Here is a 22,649-nt window from a genome sequence, read left to right as displayed (position 1 = left end):
GCCATGAATTTGATAGCCACTTTGAGATATGATCAACACTTTACTAGAATAAAAAGAAACCAAAAGCAAATAAAAAAAAAAAAAAAAATACAAAATACCGTGATCTTACCTAATGTTATCGAAGTAAAAATTTGCTTCTGACGAGATTGTTTGTTATACTCTCAGGTTCTTGGCAACCAATGAACGCTGACGCTTGAAGTATAAAACCACAACCGTCAGGAAAACACTATGTTACACATAACCTTGAATTATAATTTTATGTGTCCACCGAATGACATAGTTTTTTCGATAAAATAACGCGTTACACACGTTTTATAAAAATACGTATACTAGTTGATACCATACGATGAGTACTAACCTTGTATTGCATTTTCGCGGGAGAATAATCACATGCGCGCGCAGCAGACCGACATGTTTTTATATTCCGTCTTGTCTTTTTCGTACACGTACACGTCAACGCATGCACATTGCTATTAACAACACAAACGCAAAACTACGTAATACGATAGCAATCACCGGTTCGTTGGCAAATATTCTTTCCTTCTTTCTGTCACCTTCTCTTATTTTCTAATTGTTTCTATTACACTGTCTCGCTGGCCTGTTGCACTGCTCAGTCTTTTCATATTATCTCTCTCTCTCTCTCTGTCTTGATTCGAACGATTGATAAAGACAATTCAATCAAAGATCATGATCTCATTAACACCACGCACTAGTTCTGAAATGAAAACGACAGATCGAAAAATCCGTGGCAAATAACAACGTCGCACATCTAGTTCCGCAAAAAACATAACAACGCACGTCGAACTTCCGCCTGCGCGCCGCGCACTTCAAGTGTCTCGTTCCGTACCGTCGTCTTTCTCATGCCCGTGTGTTACTCTATTCTCCTCCTACTTCTGCTTCTCCCCCTCATGTAATGAGAAGCGGCAGTTCCCTCCATTGGAATACATTACAATTGATTCTTGCTTTATCTTTTTTCGTCGATGATGTTCATCAAAATACAAGACTACGCGTCTGTATAGAAAATTGACCGTATTGCTCTATGCGAATCCCTTTCTCTTCTTGGAAAGCTTTCTAACACTATAGCGAAGAAATATCACGATACATCGCACAACAGCGTGCAGGAGCGTGAAGAAGCATGCCGAGTATCCGGCTGACGTAGCTCCATCGGGTGGGACACGTTCGAATGAAAAGCGATGGTTTGGTAATATACTGAGAGAAGAATCTAGATGGTGAAACGTGGAAAAGTGCGAGTGGAACGAATACGACACACTACCGACACATTTAATGCGCACTTGCATGCGGCCCGTAACTCACTAAGAGTGCTGGTAGCAGCGGCACGCCGACGAGGTGCATGGTAGCCCGCGGGTACCGGCTAGGAGGGGGCACGTCTCTGGCACTGGGAGGAGGCACGTTGGGCACTCGGCTCTCAGGAGAGCGAGAGGTCTTTCGTTGGAGAGTGGTGGTTGGATAAATGGAGGTGGCACGCGGGTTTAGATGAACGTCAAGTTTTTACGATTGAATCTATCTGACTGACGCACGTGCACAAAAGCATGTGTCGTCGGTAAGAAGTAAGAAGTTCGTTTGCGCGCGAAGAGCGTTGCGTCTTTAAATGCATCATTTATCGTTAGCAAACGAACTCGATGATTTACCGAACGCCACCGAGATCGACTTCGATTAGTATCGCAGCAAATTTTGTTAATATCGTGCGTAGAATAAAATTTCAAATATTGTAGTATGTTAAGTCACACGATAGGAGAAAGATGGATTTTTTGATAATAACATAAATGTAGTTTATTAATAAATCAAATATAATTAGGTGAAGCCAATGTGAAGTAACCTGTGCAGTTGATAATCTTCGCCTGAGTGAGTAGCAATATAATTACTCTCCCCATAGATGTAAGATTAATTTAATTATGCAATACATTAACTTCTTACAACTGCTGTACATCTTTGTGTGTTTTGAAACGTTGCAATGTATCAACGGTCGAAATAAATACAGCTGAAGTCAAGGAAAAGGTTAAATATTATAATTTGCTACTTCTATTCACACAGGGAATATTCATAGCTTGGGATAATAACATTCCTGTGACGCAATAAAACTTGATTTCCTAAATATTAGCTATTCATTTTGTTTTGCAAAGGAACCAGAAATATTCTAAAATAATGTGTAAATCGTAAAATATAGTTTTTATACAAATTTTCTCTTTCAATCAAAAGAATATTTCTATTTAAAAATATTTATAAATATTTTAATTTTGTGTGAAAAGATATACTATACATAATATTTTTGTTTATATATTATAAGCAATATACATAGATATTGCGATATTTCACATGTTGTAACGCAAATAATGAATTTTCCTTTCAGTGTTCAAATCTATCACGATAGACGTGACATGCATTTTAATGACACACTTCACGCAACTTTATATATTATTTAGCGATGATATTAAGATTGCAAGTCTGGAAACAGAGTATGTACGTGCGAATGTGGTCGCAAACAAGCTGCAAGTCATAAAACGAATCTTGCCGCACAAAAACGACTTGATATATATATATATATCAGCTTTATATTTAATATCCCTCTTTCCTTCGTTTTATATAAACGATGCCTCTATTCGTTCTAGCATTCTCGCTTTATAGATATGTACTTAACTAAAGCGCTTATAGCAATCGTTCAATGTGATATAAAATATTTTATATATCTTTCTCTTAGTTTATGGACATGCGAGCCACTGTTTTTCTAATATTATATAGATAAATATCGTTACAAATTCCTACATAAATCCTGATTCCTATCCTTTAACTAAGTCTATCTAATTAACACACGCTTTTTGCAGTATTGTTATTTTTCAAATTAATTTTATGAAAATATTGATTTTCCATATGAAATCATAAGAGTATACTTGATCACTAAATTGATCGTGTAGTGCGGTGTACTAAAAATTATCTATTGTCTAACAATATAGGCTGTGTGTTTGTTTATATAAATTTATATATAGATATATAGATTTACAAAGAATTTTATACGAAAATCCCTGCTATGCCAGTACTTTTGTTTGTCAGTAGATAATAAATTAAATGAAACATAGGCAAAAATTTGTTTTGCTTACTAAATATTATAACGAATACCTTACCTTGTAAGCGTGTATGAAATTAGCTTATACAATGTATAAAAATCCACAAAATACATTGATCACATACAGAATTTTCAAATTATCACAAAGTTTGGTTAGAATCCATGACGATATTTGTCACTTAAATAGGTCAATGCATATATGTAATTAAGACAGGACAGCAAATGTTCTTAACTATTGACTTGAGAAAATAGGGACGTTGCAGGGGTGAACGTTGAGTTTAGATGAGTTGGAGGTTAGGATTAGTAGTTGGGGTGAAATGACGATCGTAAAACGTCCTCCGAGTGGATTCACCGTGTGATAGCCAACGAAAGATACGTGTGCACATGCGATATCCCGGTAGTACTTTACTTGCGACTAAATTTACTGATTGAACCACGACAATTGTTGTCGTTACGGTAGAAACGGATTTTACGCATTCCACAGATGCCGGATCAGTGACAAAAATTTTTACGTGGAGCACTTAGGTCAAATTGTTTCCAGTTAAATCGTAAATCTCTTCGACTAATCTGATTACATTTTGCGCAATTAAAAATTATCGATTTTCGTGTGGATCAAAAGATTTGGCAGATGAAATTAGTTTCGTCTGAACTAGTAGGTAGTTCACGACTGCTTATTAACGTATTATTGTCACGATTGCTATTCAATGCTCAAACTATATATACATTTTACCCGGTCAATATGGTGATAACACTTTCTGGATGTCTGCACTATGTTCTGATATACCTGTATATCAATGGTATTTCTGATCCAATTAGCTGACGCGATCACAAGCTATTAAATACTCAATTTTTCTGCTCTTTTCCTTTTAACTCTTTTTTCCAGTAACTCGTCATTGTTCTCTCGACTCTGTTGACATCATATCTCGCATGTGTCGGTGTACAATTATATTTATGTTTGGGTATATATTACTTTAATTTTCAATGACTGTTATTTTCTATTGCTTTTTTTCTCTCGTTATTCTTGTCTATAGCCACTCTCCCTATACTCAGATTTTCCCAATAGTATTATCGAGATTGTTGACCTGTATTTTAACAATTACGTATTTATATCGGGTGACTTCAACCAGCCCTGTGTTAAGTGGAGTAGTCAAATTCCATTCGAATTCGATTTTACTCGAGGGATAGCGTCTTCCCCCGAATATTTGGTGAACAACCTTAGTCTCTGCAGTTTAACCCAAATGAACCATACGTCGAACTCTCTTGCCTCTTGCTTGGATTTGAGTTTCTCTAACATCAATGAAGTTGTGATATCTATATCCGTCGATCCATTACTCGAATGTGATTTATACTATCCTGCCTTAACCATGCAATTGCACGTTCATCCATCACTCTACGCAACGTTTACTAATAATAATGTTACCTATAAGTACGATTTCAAACGTGGTGATTACACTCGAGTGTGTAACTACTTAAATTCTATCGTTTGGGGCGATGCTTTAAAAAACACGATACTCGATGATGCAGTTTACCTATTGAGTTGTTTGGAATGTAATTTCGTTTTTTTGTATGAGAATTGAAGACGATCTTTTTACTCAGTTTTATTCAGTTATGTAAACTCAATTTTTTAACAATTTCCCGTGTTGTTATGCGACGATTTGCTTCGATCAGTGCCTTTATTTGGTGTTCGTTAGCCTCAACTGGCCTTCCAGAACGTGCTGCGTCTTTGAGATCGAAATTATCGAAAATCAATTCTCATACTGGTGGATTATAGTAAAAAATAATAATAATGAGGACCTATCCCCTTTTATTGCAATTTGAATAAATATGAATATAGATATATACAGTCGATCAGAAAAAAGTTCGGACATCAATACCATTGTAATTACACACATAAAACTAAGCAATTGAATTATACATATAAAACTAAAAATAGTAAGAATTATTTTAATTTAATCAAGGAACAATCCGTGTAACCATATGTTTTAAAATTATAAATTTATTATAAATTATTACGAAATTATAAATTACTGGTGGCCAAACTGCGAAAGAAGGATATGTTAGCAAAATCGGCATAAAAGTTCTTCATTGCCTGTAATGATAACGCAGCATATTTCGTGCGATACGAATGGCTAAAGATTTTCGTGAAAAAAAAAGCGAGAATCTCGACGCCTGTGATAGAAGTGATATTTCGGCTCCAACAAAACTGCAGAGACTCTGACGCAGCAGCGAGTCGAGTTAGCTTATTTTATTTGCTACTCGACGATTATATGAAATTGTACGACTACATGAAAAGTGGCATATTTTCCATTTTACCACTTGGCAATTGAATTGTTTCTTGATATTATAAGTGCAAAAGTGTTCATTTGATTGTTTTAAATTATATCTTTTACACGTTAAAAATTTGTTTCTACCAAATTATTTTATTGTCTTTAATGATATAATATTGTATTTTAAAATTACTTTCGAATTTATTATAGTATCATATTTTAACGTTTTTCGGTCCATAATGTGTACCTTACAAATTCGTGAAAAAATTTCCTGCATAATACAACGTAAATAGCTTGTATAATAAATTTTATTAGTTAGATAGTAATACAAATATTTGATTATATATTTTACAATACAAAATAATTCAAATGTGCATGATAGAAACTACGACTTGAGGAATGCATTACCTTTCGAAGCAATTAATCTTTATCCGATATATCAAGGATAACAATCCTATTTTTTATGACGCTAATAAACGAAGTTATGAGATACGTAGTCAGAAGAAAGTTGTATGAATCCGTTTAAAAAATAACTTTTAAAATAGGTACATGTACAAGAAGATATTGATTAAAGTTTGCGTGATAGTAGACAATTCTATTTTCTATTTTGAGAGAACTGCACGAGAGGAGTTGCGTGTAAAAACCAAACGCCTTTAAATTTCTCTTTTGATAGAAAATTGCACGATGTAGCGAGGACCAAATATTAATGGAATTTAGATCTTTGAAAAGATCTTGTATATTTAACGTTGAATTATTTTAAGTATAATGTGTATATTGCGCTGCAAACAATTTTTGCCATCAAACACATTGTTTATCCATTGATAGTTTTCCTGTCTGTTTTGCTTATTTGTCACAATTTTTTCTTTCTTTCCTCTGTCTCCTTTTATTTTATTCTTAACTCTATATTTACTTTTCCTTGGAAATGCTGTTTCTTTTCTTTGTCTTGTTCCATTTTATTCATTCCTTTCGGGTCTTACACACCATTTGTAAGGTTTACGTGTTTCCTTCCTTCCAGTTACTATGTTATCTTACCTTTTGGCTTTTTGTTACTCATAAACAACCAACATGTGTATATGCAGTATTACACGTTTACACAAGTTTATGTACATATGCGTGTTCGTATGCACGCACAGATGCTTAAAGATATGTTTTCGAACCAGTGCATTTCAATTTTCTTTGTGTCTTTTTGCATCCCCCTCAATTATATGTAATTTATGTTGAATGTATATTGCATTTCGGTGACATGTAAATTGCATTGTCACCTACGTATGTGGAAATATGATTTTTTATCAGATTTTATCACTTTTACAACCATTCCATGTTTCGTTGCATATAGAATGTTTAACGTGTCTATATACGTCTTAAAAAAATTAAAATAATATTGTGTACTATCGAAGAAGAAAATGGTAAAATATATTGGGCATATATTTTCCTCTTAATTCCTTCCTTGAACAACGAATAATTTATAGATCTCTTAGAATTCTCATATTTATTATATATAGTTACATGTTTATCGTATGCAAATTTAAAATAGGAAGATACGCGGTGGTTTTTTTATTATATATAAATATTTCTTTTTGCTTTAAAACAATTCTAGATTTGCATTTATATATCTGTTTTGTATTCCAATACTAATCGTAAATTCTTATTTTTGCAAGGATTTGACTAAGAAAATAGTCTGCCAAATAATCTAATTCATCTATAGCTGACTTAATCGACTTTACATGTGATTTCAAGTTATTAGAAATATCAAATAAAATTATCATTTTCGTGCAAAACTATTTTTTTTTTTTGTGTTTGTTTTGAGTAAAACAGTTTACAATCGATGTACACGCGAGTATGTTGAATGTGACAAAATATGTCCTTCGCTCGACTATGTTTTCTAGGTGAATGTATTTCTCTGCGATGTGTTGCCTCGCTTTATCTGCATGAACGACGTTAAAGAAAAAAAGTTGACGAGCACTGGAGCGTCAGTTGTTCGTGTGGGCAGTACTTATTTTCTGCAGAATTTACGCAAATCGAGGTCAAAGTCCTTTAGATTAACGTGGATTGGTTACATGGTAGAGATGGTATGAAATTACAAGTGTCTTACGTGTATTCTTGTCAATACCAGACGCACCTAAACGAAGCCGGCATTTAGACGATTGCTGTCGTGCATTGGAATCATTGTTGATTCCAAGGATCTGTGGAATACTAAGCTATCGGACATGAGCTACATGTTATTTAAGTTTATCGTTTCGAGTGTATTGTTTTCTAGCTAGATAATTCAACAATTTAATAAACAATATTTACTTATTCTTTACTGTATTAATTAGTATTTTTTTGAGCACTGATTGTTTTGATAAATATATAAATATTTATGATCAGAATGATAGCCATAAATTGTCCAATGTATTTCGAAATTAGTTTAGCAATTATTGTCAAAAACATAAAAAGAAAGTAAGAATACATAAGAAATATTTTTAGAGGAAAGAACTCGTAATCAAATTATAACATATTTAACATCTTACTATATTAAAAATGGTGTAATTGTCAGTACAGTCCTATCAACAAATAAGCTAGCTCGTTACGACTTAATATTGATATATATAGTGAAAGAAACAGTGAAACAGTATGGAAAATAATAAGTAACTATTACAAGTATAGTAAGATTGCTACTAATAGTGTATTAAGATAATGGTAAATAAAATTGCGTAATGATATAAAGATACAGCACATAACTACGTCGCAGGCCAAGTTTAATCACTGTATACTGTATTAGACACAACAAATTTATACACTGTCTTAACCTGTACTTGGCAACGTTATCTGTCACCTGTTCATCTGGTGTTTACACTCACAATCAGTTGTATCAATTATATGATGTGCGTATGTCTGGCACAGTTAGTGCAGTTATAAAGGGAGAGTGAAACACTTCGTTGCCAGAATATTTGGATCATTCTCAATTATTTGTCTATTGCTTTTAATGTCGACTTTTCGAAACTACATGCTTTCTATAAAATTACGGTTTGTAGAATACACATTCGTCACTCGAACAATGTTAAAACAGTATCGTGCCATCGTGTCCTTACGTTGTGTAACGTTAAATAAAAGATGCTTCCAGCATTATTTGGGAAAATAGGCTAGATTAGAGAGAAATATTCTGATTTAAATTATTCACATAGCCTTTTGCCACTCTTCAGCAATACATACAAAAATTACATACAAGAAGTACATAGATATGTATTTTTGAAGTCTTACTTTATTTATTAATTCTTCTCACAGGCCGCTAACTTTACATTTTGAGAGTAGCAATCGAATTAATAACATCGTTTGACTTTTTCGTTTCTTCTCTTTTCATTCTTGTTCTTTTCTTCGCACGCGTTTCCCGCAATTCGAATCGATGACACACACGAAGCTACGCAAATACTGCAAATGGTCGCGAAACAGCGCGTATTGTTGATCTTCGTCTCGATTATAGTCATTTCTGCAAAATGAATAAGGGTCGTGAACGCGAGTTAGGAATAGGTTGAAAAGGAAAAGAAAGAATACCGATTGTAATGATTAATCACACGACGACAAAATATAACTCTTCTGTCGCGGTTGAACTGGACAGGCTGACGATCACCTGTGATGATGACTACGTTTTGTCCACGACTGTACCGGCAGAAATAGTTGATCGCCGATCTGGTTGTATATGATTTGATTCGTTTAGCGTGGATTATACGTACCCGTTGCATGAACGAGAAACGTAATGTGCGTGGATCGTCATAATATATATATTAGGATGTCCTAAAAGTTTCTTTCGTTTTATAAGGAAATAATAGATACACAACATTTTTTTGTTTTATATTATTTCATTGAATTATGTATGATCCATTTTATAACAACATATTTATAATATAAAACAAAAAATGTTATGCATCTATTATTTCCTTGTAAAACGTACGAAACTTTTCGGACAACTTAATATATACGTCGTGTAGGGACAATACGCGTCTCATAAATTGTTTTGCAGGTTGTAGAATACGTTCGAAACGAAGCGTGTCCGTTTACTCGAAGAACGAACGCCACATGGTTGTAAAATGTTACTCGAATGGCACAACACTCGGAGTTTAGACATGTCAGTCTTTAGTTGGAAATTGAACGATGTTTTGACTTTCTTCGAGTGTTAGGATTGCTACTTACGAAATTATTTTGTATCCGGAGACCATTAATTACGTATAGTCGTATAAATTCTATTTATCGAAACGAAATCTCAGCTCATGCCCGATTATATTGGTCGAATTGACTTATCTGAACATAAGCTGCTATTATATGAATTCCAATTACATATAAGTATTTTTATTTCATTCGACAAGTAGAGGTGCTAATAACGATCATCGATATATATTTGAGCCGTTCAGAAGCCATGAGGATCAACTCCATAAATTGAAAAATTGAGAAAAGTGATGATATTACAAATAATATCATTTTTTTTAATATCTTAAAATTTTGCATTATTTGGCATCTTTTTTATACGAAATAAGAATACAGCGTGCTGTTAGACGAAATCTATAAAAACGGATATACAATGTTTCACCGTTTCAAAGCAAAGATCGTTCGTTAGGAAAACTTCGATCGTTCGGAAAAATTCTTTGAGCCCTATTGCAAATTTCTAATGCCGAAGGTAACAGGCTCGGTGTATTTCTCGTAGAGCAGCAACGAATAAAATACGGCCCTTACATAGATGGGTCAAATTTCTCTTCCAGTATATAAAACGATATCTTATATCTTGTGTGATATATTTAGGAATGGCTTCATAATGGAACGTGTATAATTACTAAACTGGTAATCTGTATAATAGCCTAGTTGCAGGATTAATATTTTATTTTATAAATATATTTATAAATATCTAATTAGTATTTTGTTTTATTTGAATTCACGAGTATTACGTTTGTTGTTAATTTTAATCCGAAGCTATGCATAACAAGATTTAATTAACAACTCAACTAAACGATATCGATAGTGCGATTCGTGGTATAGAAACGAGAATGTGTCTTATCGGAGACGCAGGAAGCGATAATGGTAATTACGTCCCATCGGTGTATATCCAAAGTTTAAGGTTACATCGTTCGCGTCAATCGTCTCTGATAATTCAAACATAATAATCTGGCATGAAAAGATGATTATATTCACTACTGCTATTTAAGACTTTTACTTTCGTATTAAATAAAAAAAAAAAAGGTAGTCGCAGGAACTGGTTTACAATTTGCATACAAAAAACCTATTAATCCATCGATGTAACCATAACGAATTGTAGCCGATATTATAAATTTTTCATAATTCACGAATTATTAATAATTATCAAGTTATTTCAACATAAGATCATTAAGGAACGATATGTACGCACCGATTATACCGATTAAGGATTAAAATAAAGATGTGTTTCAGAAACAAAATATCGACTCTTGACCAAATCAATGTCACTGCTTGATCTTTCAATTTATAATTTTACTTATCGCTTCGCTAACTTATAAGATGTTATCAAAGATGATCTTTTTCGGGAAACATGCACATACGATCCCATGTTTGTCGTACGTATACGCATGATTCGGTCACTGATTCTCACGCAATGTTGATCGCCGAACATACAACAATCTCGTAGTCATATGTTAACACACGAATGCAACATCGTAAATTGTTCTGTGCTCTGGAATAAAATACCTTGCTGCGGTTTACACATTCATGTCGCTGTTACGTCGAGGTTTTTGCCAATGCTGCCACCGTCTTAGGTTACAAATTCTACCGGTATTTCTTCTCCTCCGTCACCGTGCCTTCTTTTCCTCTCTTTTTGCCGCTTGTTCACGCGTTTACCCTTTTGTCCTCATGACTCCGGTATTCGCATTCATTGATTGCCTCGTTCTCGTCCGCTCCACGTAGCCTCGTGAAACACAAACGGTTTGAGTTTGACCCCTTGCATTGTAATTGTTGAATTTTCAATTATCTCTATGTATGTATATATAATACAAAAGTGACTGATATATTCATCAACGCCCAGCCTAAATCGCTGTATCTAGATACGTGAAATTTGAACATGGAAGAAGAAAGGATTTGTAGAAATAAAAGTGAGACTCTAAAGAGGAACAAAAAGGGGTGAAACTTTTCTTACAGGATAATCGTATCTCTATGTCCACTACAGTTAGAAACGTGAAATTCGGCTTATCAACTCCTCGTTAAAAATAAAGAAACGTGTGTTGGACCGTTTTTTAAAATTCAACTCCTAAAGGGCGTTCAAACAATGAGTAATACACATAAATCCAAATACTGTACAAGCGAAGTCGCGGGCGGCCAGCTAGTTTATAAATGAAACAATTCGATATTTATACGATATCGATACGGTTTATAAATGATACTTAAGGGGATACATTATCTTTTTGGAATTCTTTCTAAGTAATTACAAAATGAAAATTCCAGATCTTTGCGAATGGTATTAGTACAGCTTTTACCTTTATTTTACAGATTTTTTAAAAGAAAAATGCTAAGATATAGTAAAGTTGCCCGAAGTCTTCGTTCGTCAGCACCGACGATTCTATAACAAATGTCAGTTCCTCGAAAACGCAGTTGCAAAGCAATCAATCTTCTTAACCCATGCATTACTAGTTACTCTTGTAAGAAAGGCTGAATTTATTGCACTCCTTAGTACTCATTATTTTCTCTTGTTAAGTACCATAGTGACATAACTAATTACACACAAAGTTTGTAGCTCTGCGTCTTCTAATAGCAACACACGGTCACAGACCGTAAAACAAGCGATTAATCGCCTGCTAGATACCCGACCAAACGGATCTTGACGACTAGAGTCATGAAATTTCAGCGTGAGAAACAAAAGAGAAATCATATTGCTATTTCTCTAGTTCCACGATTAACGTTGCAACATTTGACTCGCGACGAAGTCTCTTCTTCTTCTTTGACTGTTGTTAACGTCAAGCCACCGTGTCTTAAGATCGAAATATGATTTGCCATTCGGAGTACGCACGGTATATGAGAAAATATACACATATACATATACATAATTTATTAGAAAAGATGCTGCCAAAACACACCAGTCTTTTATAGAATATGTAATCCCTTTCCTATCACAGAAAGCCGGTGCTTATACATAGGAAGTTCGCTTATGTGTAATTTGATAAAAACTATAGCTTAGTAACGCAAAGAAGATGACGAAGAGAAAATTTGTGAAGGTGTCCAGGAATGACTCGTTCGCAACGATGTTATTGATAGCATATATTAGTCAAAATAGATATAAGATTTGCTCCGCTATCACAGTGTTCATTTTATCGTCAATTTTATACGGTAGTTGCTCTCGAGGCACTGTTATACGAAAGTCTTCGAAATTATCGGAACCCCTTTATCGTATCGACTATAGTCTATACGTTATAGACCGATCATATCGTATAGACTAATTTAATTTTAATTGAATCCGCTAATAAAAAGTGCAGCGAGTTTTAACTTCATGTACGTATCTAAAATAATCGTAATTACTGCATACTCTCGCAAATATTTGGTATTCCTATTTCAGACGATAAAAATCAAAGTTCAGGAGACAACGAACCTTTCGGTTTTGAGGTGTAAGTGCAATGACATTGAGATAAGTGGTTAGCTCCGGTGCATCGTCGTTTATGCAAGACGGAACCAGAGGCTTGGCTACGTGCGTACTCGACAAAGTAAAAAGGGCACGAAAAGAGGTATCAGAAAGATGGTGCGCGAGTGAAGGTGAGAGGATCAGTGTGCGAGAAAGAAAACACGTCGCGTCAGCGATGAAATCGGTCGAACGAAATACGAAAAAATAAGTCCTTCAATGTCTGAAGCTTGTCTTCGGCAGATCCCTGTCTTGTTCAAGTTATAAATGGCAATCTCTATTCGATATATCACACTATAAGTCAGTCTTTTACCGCACACTAAGGTAAGCATTACGTCTGGCCGCATGAGCGATTCAAAGTTTGTTACGCCAATGCGATCTTCGCTTGGTCGCGCAGTGCTGGTCGTTTGCCCTGCCCCTTCTACGTGAATTTCTCTAACCATTTTAAGATTTGTTCATACAACAGATGATATTCGTTAAACTTATCGACGTGATAGAAATTTTAGTAACGAAAAGATCTTGTTTCGAGCCATTGCTTTTTCAGAAATCGCATAGATCGGTAACGTCAGTAATCCAGTTGCATCATAAGACACTGAATGATATGAAGTTAGTTACATTTACAGTGTGCGTTGTGGATCGAGCCTAATTCGCCCTCCCGCCGTCACATCAAGTGCTTCCACATCGTTCGTCTCCTCGTCGACAAAGTAGCAATGTTGCATTCCAATTTATTCCATACCATTCATCTTCCTCGGAGCTGAACTCTCCATTTTCCATTCAAGATGATAGTTAGACGAAGATATCAAACATTGGCGTAGCCAGACGGTCGAACTTGTATAAAAATAGTTTCTGGCAATGTTTATCATATATCGGTTGAAACCGCGAATTGAATGTAAATAAAAAACAACAAATAAACGTAGTCTCCTCGTTGTATCGCGTGTTTAGATAAAGCAATATGAAATAAATTGACATTCTATCGCATTATTTCCTATACTAAATCTTTGAAAATATTTAATGCTACGATTAAATACTCGAAGAATGAGTGCTTTATTTATTTGACATTATGTCGCTTACAAAACGTCGAACTGAATGATGTAAATATTGAAATGTTACAAAAATATACTAAAATATTTATTTCTCTCGTACCTGTAATGCCATAAGTACGTGTATGTGTGAAAAAAGATTTTAATTAAAAATATGAGACCCTACTTAGATCCTATCTACTGCAATCAGGTAAACACCGTAATATCATCGATATATACAAAATATTTTGCGTTCCTCTTACCTGATATGATTTTCAGAAAATCAATACGTAATACGACTCGTGATGATAATACGTTCCTTACGAGGTTCATAATCCTCCTTATTTTGTCTCTGATGTGTGCTAAATTGTGCTTCAGTTGGAAATTCGCGACTTCGTATTAATTAGAAATTCTATATTCTTATAAGGTAACAAACCGGATGTACAAACTTATTACCATCGCAAGGCTATCATTTATTTATCAACGATTAATCTTGTCATATTCGCTTTCGAAGATGCAAAATATTTTCGGTGTTTCTCATGACTTGATGTTATCGGACAAGTGAAAGTAGTGTTGAACAAGTTTCTCGCGGTGAGTAATTAAAAGATAAATTGTCTTGAATTAAAATTAAGAAACGAAAAAGCGGAATATTGCGAGTTGTAATTAAGTACCGTAATAGTGATCCCAATCATTAACGGGTTACATGTTTTTAATATATTTTGTGTGTGTTATACAAATTATTTTAAATATTATAATATATATTAACAGAATTACCGGGTCGATCGATTAATCGTATTGGCTACTGCCTAGCGCTACAAACTATAGCGATCTAAATCAAACAACTCAATGAACGAAACCATAATTGCATTGTCCGTTTTTATGAGTAGCTAAAGAAAAGGAATTCCTTCGCGTAGCTTTGATTCTAGCGTCAAGGTGGATGTAACGTTTCATGACAGACTATAAGCCGCCATCATTGGCAGCTTGTTGCGGCTAGATGACATTCCACCAGAACATACTTGCCAATTCTGATATATTTGTCTTCAATAAGGTCTTACCAGACAATCGTAATGGGTATAATTTCGGTTTCGATATATAGTTTCCAACAGCAGCAAAAATTTAAATGTCGATAGTTACGATAGTATGTATCGTTACTTAACCAACACTTTGTTACAGCTTTATTAGGAAAGACATTGCAAACGTTTGATATTTTATTAGCATGGTTAACGATATTAAATATTTATCGGGATGATTCTCAAATTATTACGTTTTAAGCAATGTAAGTGAGCCTCGATAGAAACAATCGTAAAACAAAAATTGCCTATACCAAACCTATGGTTCGATGTAAAGAAAATAGAACGTTGCACAATAGTTTTTGTGTAAAATATTTGAAATATTTGAAATATTTTTCGTTTCCAATCCTCAAGGAATTCATTATAAGTTAGAAGAGTTGAAACACGTATTACAGCAATCAAAAAATGTTATTTAATGAAACGATATTAGTGTTTAGTCAAAAAGTTACACGATGATGCGATGAATTTTTATCAAACACCGATTTGTAGATGCTAACAGAGACACCAATTAAGTAGCTTTTAAACAGGAGAAAAAGGTAAACAGTAGATGATCTTCCTCATGAACTAGGAATTTTAATATTCGGTTACTTCGACGCTTCGATGGCAATCAACTTTTGGAAATAAAAATTTACATACTTTTACGATTCAGAATTAAGCAAAATTTTATCAAAGTAAAAGAACAGAAAGATATTTTTATATTTTTTCAAACTGTGGGTTCCCTTAAACAGACATATTTTTTTTATCCCATTTCGATTCAGATAAGTATACCGAGTGTCGAAATAATTTCTGTATATCAACCAGGCCCTGTATATTAACTTGCCCCGATTTCCCCTACTTCAAACGCGTTGCATACCATTCGTGCAACCGCAATTTCCTATGCAGCAGTTTCATCTCCAAAAAAATTGCGAAATGTTCGAGTGTCCACATCTACAAGATACATGCACAGCCGATCGATTCGTCATGGATCAGATCGATGATATTAAGATTGCGGGGATCGCTGCGATACCTTCATTTACGATGTTGCAAATATAAAAAGAGACGAACAAAAATTCGAATTTCATGGTTTTTGTTCGTCGAGCAATTTGTCTGGTATTTTTAATTTTCTTTACGGTTGTCGACTTGTCTCTGTATGGTGTAGACTATAGGAAATATCAATACAATTTCGTATTAATTTAATTTTTTCAAACTGTGATATAATTCAAATATGATATGGCATCAGTCAATATTTTAACATAATCGTAAGGAATAGAAAACGATGACGTAGATGTTCAAGTTTCAGAATTTTATTCTTTAATCTCTTAGTTTGTATATTGTTAATTGTAAGCTGTTCAACATACGGACGAATTTCTCTACAAAAGTCATAAATTTTATTTCAATATAAAATTGAAAAGAAGCAAAGCAGTTAAACATAAGCAGGACGATTTCTTTTACAAAACTTATTTCATTTACGGAATTGCAATATGAATTATTTGCAATTTATGAGTTTTGCATATTATAAGATATGATTTCATACTAGAAAACGCATCATTCGTTTAATTTATTTAATTTACTCGGGAATTAGCATTTTCCTTTTAAACTGGTCTACTCGAACGATGGACGAACAATACCTTTTGTTCGGAACTGTACATACAACATTGTAACTACAATTTGTATTTCTATCTCGCCTCCGATCGGTTAACCAAGACTATGCACCGGTTTCCCCCTTTCTGGTTTCACTGAAGGATAATCTTTCGTCGAATGGCTGGTAAGCAAGATTCAACAGCAACGGCATTATTGGCGATTCACGAAAGAATCTTCATCGATTTGCTTCGCCTTTATGCGCGTACTTCATACCTGAGAAAATACCGTTTTCTTTATCGTTTTCTGTCCTTTCTTCTTTTCACTCTTTCTCCCCTCTTTACCACTGTACACCACTTATACACTATAATCGCGAAGGATCGCCGTTTCGAAACTCCATTGCGGGCAAAAGCTTTTTACGTTGGTAAACCAGTTTCTTATATCGTGGTCGAGTTTTTTCCTTTGTTTCAGCCTGCAACGTCACTATCTACCTTTTTTTCGTTTCTTACATTGGACATCGTTTTCGTAAAGCTTGGGTTATTATGATCGATCGCTTCATTCGGTTGTCGTCCAAGAACTTCCAGTTTAGCTAGTTGGATAACGGTCAGAAAATCAGGATCATTTTGTTAGAAAATAGAACAACTTGGCACAGTGTGCTTGTATCTCTACAATTTTCACAGATTTATCTCGCTATACATCCGTTAAAATATGTTTCAAATTTGTTTAATATTGAGATATTACAAGATACAATTATCATATATTATTCACGTTGCCCTTTATTCTTAACAAAAAGATCAAGGTTAGTTACGGTATTCTAATCGATAACAGCCGCGTGATATCTTTGATTTCTCATATTGGTATCGTAGTAGTATAAAGTTGTGAATCGTATGGTCCCAGATCTAACGTCGTAGATCTGAAATACAAACTCGATAATTCTCCAGTTACAATCGAATTCGAATCGCCGAATCGATTCAGGCTCGTTTAACGGGAGAAAGTTTAAAAGGAATCAAATACGTAACGCGCTTGAACGATCAAATAAACTGGACGTCTGGTACTGGAACAAGATGATCAGCTCTCTAAAATTGACCTTCCACAGCTGCGATTTCCGGCCAAGATTCTACTAATTCACGTGCTCGTATCGTTTGGTGCGGTTACACACGATGCTGACTGGCCGTTAGCGAGGGGTCAGCAACACCGCAGGTTATTTTCAGCCCTTTCGCACCGCGTTTCAGCCCTCTCACCGGTGCGAGTCATTTCTACTGACATGCATCTCTTCTCTGACGCATTTGTACTCGGTGTGTGCATACGCTGAGAGTGTTTGACCAGTTTCGTGGCGTAGCATCAATAAACACGAAATTGATGATCTCGGTTATACCGCGAGCCGACGCGACCTCTGAATATCGGAGCGCCTATGTGATACGCGCGTCACGTACGTGGACATAACGTCTACGAACTATGCTAATGTTGCGGTTACTTTCTTCATTCACAAGACTTGTCACGATTTTCTTCGATTTCATACACCAGACAGAAAGAGGTGACAGGTCGTCTGACCATTCGCACGACATACTTACTGTCTTGGTTGTCAGGGATGCGTTACTTTCTTTGGGTATTGCAATCGGATACTGGGCGCTGTGCCGCACCATGTCGCGCCGTGAGCTATTAGAAGCGCGTGGAATTTCTGTCGTCCGTACGTTTATAGGTAAATCAAGGTGTTGATATCACCAATATACCAAACTATATTTTTTCTAAATGTGAGTTTATACCATCAACTGAATTTATAGTAGGATAGTAGGTGATCCAGAACAGTTTCGATTAAAATATCGTAATATAATTTTATTTCAGTATTTTTTATTTGAGTCTGTGTTCCGCAGTTTACATTATAAAGACTATCAATAGCATTTTTACTTGAAGATATTGCGTTCGCTTATAATCTATCAGTCGATGGTTAATTTATTCCTATAAGTTATAGGTATTAATAGTGCAAAAGCAAAGAAATTTATTTTTTCAAAATCAAACTGTTATCAACAATCAAACATCTATTCCAGATATAGAACGATTTCATTGGGTGAATTAGTTTACTTTTAGTCTGGATCACTCAATTAATTATTCATGAACATGTTACGTATTTCAGAAATATGGAAAACATTGGAAACCTGAAAAAAGAGCGAGCTACTTAAAAGTATACGGGTAGATTTATTCCTTTATGTCATCGACCAACGATCTCTTCATGGAGAGCTTATTTCTACCGTCATAAGGAACAATTCACGGACGAATATTACGCAATTATCAAAATTGGAGTTTCCAGGTGTAATCTACAGGCAGGTATTCTTTTCGAAAGCGTATTGCAATTAGCTCTACCACGAATTGAATCACACGCTACGAATGAGGTGTATCTCATGCTATTAAAACAATGAATTGCCCATGTTTCATTCATAGCTTACCAATCGGCTGAATTTAACTGGGTGAATTTAAATTGGGAAGCCGAGCAATTCGGAAAACAGGCAACAAAAATTAGAATTTCTAGCGATATACGAATCTTATTTGTCCCGTGTGTATAAGAGCAAAGAAATGTATGAATCGGATTATCATTTTCTCAAATTGTACGATTTTGCATTCTATTTTGCATATAAATGCAATTTTGCATTGTACTTTACGAGTTTTAAATATGTATATTTCTGTTTACTATTCTCCCTTTTCTTTATAATTGAGATCAGAAAGGTATGAAATTCAATCGCGCGTTGCAAATAGACTGCAAATAGATCTTTGTTAAAAACTTTGTAACTTTTATCGGAGCAACAGAAATTTATAAAGAAAGATGCAAAGATAAAAACAAATTTACAATTCCTATCATTATAAACCAACGAAAAAATTGCAAGTAATAATATTTTACACGCTTTCAATGAAATCAGCGTGATACTTAGGAATATATCAAATAAATATAGGGAAACGTTTTCGCTCTTGTATTTATTATACTCTATTTTGTTCCCAGAGTGAAATAAAAAATTAAAAACCCATCTCTGCGTCGGTAGCTTTCAAGGGTAGAAGATGCATATTCTCGCGATGCAAATACGTGTTTGTCAATTTGCTTGGAATGCGAGGAAGGTGTCCGAGGTATGTTCGTCGACTGTTGAACGCATCGACGGATATATCAGCTTACCAACAATACGATCTTTGTAATAAAAACATGGTACAATGCAGGATGGCAATTACGAGACAAAAGAAAACGATAAAAATCAATCAGAGGTCACCGATTCGAGATCACAAATACGCAATAAGTAGCAGTTCGAAGGGTCTCGGTGTGGGCCGAAAAAACCGGTTTCAGGTAATGATGGACTACCTACTTGCAGCCCAGTCAGGCAGATTATAATGAACTTTTTTGGTGTAAATAACTAGCGATGGGCTTAAGTACGTCGCAAGTAGGGTGGAACATTGATCGACTAGATTCGAGCCCTCTATAAGTAAATATTTATCTGATTCGGATTTATAACATACGTATTCCACTTGATCCCATCACTATCAATAACCTGACCGCAGATTTTTCAACCAAGTAAGTTCTTTCAACGAACGTAGAATCGGGGATGCAACGTGATAAACCTGTTGTGAAAAAAATCCTACGGTATTTCGCTGCAGAATCTTCGTTCGTTTATCGGCCCTGTGACTAAGGAACTCGAATCTAAAGCGACAAAAAATTAATTATCCGATGAATTTGCAACTTTACACGCGTATCCCATATACATTCCTTTACCTTCGTTATTGGAGTTATAATCTCTATTATAATTTTATTTACGGTAATAAATTCAAATTGAAATGCGCATCTAACTTCGATATTCTACCCTTCGTGTTTCGTGATTTAGTTGTATTTCTATGAACGATTCGATAGACGAAAATTCTGTAAACTCGAAGTCAGGGTAAATCTTTCTTTTTGTCGAAGAAAAGATTTCGAGATAATCGTTTCTAATATATAAGAGATGAACTTATCAATAATTTACATACACTTTAAAGCTTCCTTGTTTAGTAATTTTCTTCTTTTCGTAGCATTTATGGTTCGAAGATAAATAAACGTATTTATATAGTTATAGAATGCTCGAGAAATTTCTAAAAAATTCTTTTAAAAACCGTCGTAAAACCTTAATTTGAGAACTAAGTCTCTCTAATTGACCCGACGAGTTGATTTAATTGACCGCGATATCAAGGGCCCGAAAGCATTAGAGGCAGGTACTTGTATTTTGTTTTTGAATCTCGATCTCGATTCACGTTGACGTTCAGATTGCAGACGATACTTGTAATAAATATCGCGACATTATGTTTGGCCTGATCGTAAAACGTGGAATGTAAACGAGGGCGGATGGCGGATTAAACGCGAGGAACCAAATCTGACCAACATTGTGATATTATTCGCCGGCTGATCGTAAAGAATGGAATGTAAAGAAAGAACTTGTCCTCAAGTGACCTGAGAACTTGGCCAGCAGACGGTTTCGAAAGATGCACGCACGATATCTATGCTTTTTGTGTATCTCTGTAGAAGTTTGGAATTAATGGTTCTTTTAATACCTTAATTCCTGATACATTTTGAGTTGATAAAAGATTGTTTCCGAGAATAATCGTTGGTTAGTTCCTTTTACAGTTATTTGAGAAATGAAATATCGACGATTGTTTAAAGATTTACAGGAAACAATGTTTTCATTGCACTATAAGCTAGAGAATCGTTAGTTTACTTCAGTAAAGCATATTTCTCTAACAATGATAAAATATGTATCTTTCTAATTGTGTTTAGTGATTTCAATTGCGTTTAAATTATAAAAGTATATGATATAAACTTAGTACAAATTGGAACACTACATGTCCATATCGCAACTGAACATTTTCAATTTATGCAGGCAAACAGTATTCAAGCGCACTCTACCCAGATATCATTTAAACTACAGACGAAGTACAAACATTGACTCGTATACTTTTCTTTGCGCGTTGACAAATTCGAACAGAATATGACTGAAGCAGTCGATACGTATTTATAATTGATCCCTCGTCGTTGGCTGTATCGTGTACGTATGTACACACGTAGATATTTGCCGTCCAAAAGATTCTTCGCTTTAGTGTTCCTTTAGCCGATAACGTAGTTTGCATTAAAAATTCGCACTTGCCATTGGATAAATGAAAACTTCAAAGTACCAGTTTTGATGTAATTTCATGGGTACGTCACATTTTTTGGAAGACTTATTTATCAGTAAAATTTTAGGCTGATCTGCTTTCGTTCGTGTAAGGAGGTTTGCTCGCGAATAGGGATATTTCGGTTAATCTTTAATTCTCAATAACTAGCAAACGAAGCAATTTTTTCATTCTTGATTTTCGTCTTATTTTAGCTTCAAGGATCACCCCTTAAATTGTTTTACACCTGTAGCCGAACACCTTGAGTATGAGGTATACGAGGTTTCCGAAAGCAGAATTTTATACAATATTATAATAATCGTTTGCGATTGTAACAGATCCTATCATATACGATATATTCTATATATTTTACTATATTTATAATTTCATATTTACATACAATTTATGTATTTGTATGTAACTAATAATCTGTATGTACTTTGTATTTACTACCGTCCACCACTAATATCGTAAACTTATGCCATGTTGAATCGGTAACGCTGGGCGCGACACTAAAATGATAAGAGAGCTTGGATATTTCCGAAAACAAATATGTACATTGGATAATGAGTTTGCTTTACCTTACCTGCAGCTAAAAGAACGTTAACGTACTTAAAGAAATATAAATTACTTCTATATCATTTTAAAGTACGTAACTTTTATATATTATGGTTACATAAATAGGTATATATTTTTACCTTTAAAAATATAAAGGAATTAACAAACGTTCTTTATGGTAGCCAAATATCTGTTTCATTTATAAAATATTCCTTTATTTATTTCTTATCGCTTTACCTCGTTTACGGTTGTCACGACGTATTTACCATTGAAGTTGCTTCCTGCACTTACCGACATCGATCGGAAAAAGATCTTATTCGCTGCAGGTGTAAACACGAGAAACAGGATAGCAAC

The 22,649-nt window shown here is 34.6% G+C and overlaps 1 protein-coding gene and 1 long non-coding RNA gene across 6 annotated transcripts in view; one reads left to right on the top strand and one right to left on the bottom strand.

The window, feature by feature from the left end:
- Positions 1–1,387, bottom strand: part of dsx (transcription factor doublesex) — a 97,800-nt gene extending 96,413 nt beyond the window's left edge. The window contains exons 1-2 of one of the 4 annotated variants that reach the window (XM_069126456.1): positions 359–1,387; positions 110–226 (exon numbers count right to left, since the gene is read on the bottom strand). The gene's annotated coding sequence lies outside the window, so the exon portion shown is untranslated. Of the gene's footprint in view, positions 1–109 lie in introns of all 4 variants that reach the window. The other 3 variants (XM_069126457.1, XM_069126460.1, XM_069126458.1) reach the window with 3 other exon arrangements.
- A 17-nt stretch (positions 1,388–1,404) lies between these two features.
- Positions 1,405–21,863, top strand: LOC138186510 (uncharacterized). Of its 2 annotated transcripts, XR_011174902.1 has the most exons (4): positions 1,405–1,703; positions 18,724–18,910; positions 19,582–19,703; positions 19,791–21,863. It is a non-coding gene; the product is annotated as an uncharacterized LOC138186510 (long non-coding RNA). The 2 variants fall into 2 exon arrangements; XR_011174901.1 differs by having other exon boundaries at positions 1,406–1,703; positions 19,582–21,863.
- Positions 21,864–22,649: the final 786 nt, after the last annotated feature.

This window comes from Bombus flavifrons, chromosome 13, assembly GCF_040668555.2.
Source record: "Bombus flavifrons isolate JBK064 chromosome 13, iyBomFlav1_principal, whole genome shotgun sequence".
Taxonomy (NCBI): domain Eukaryota; kingdom Metazoa; phylum Arthropoda; class Insecta; order Hymenoptera; family Apidae; genus Bombus; species Bombus flavifrons.
The sequence above is the reverse complement of the archived record's forward strand: the minus strand, read 5'-3'. Positions and strand labels throughout refer to the sequence as shown.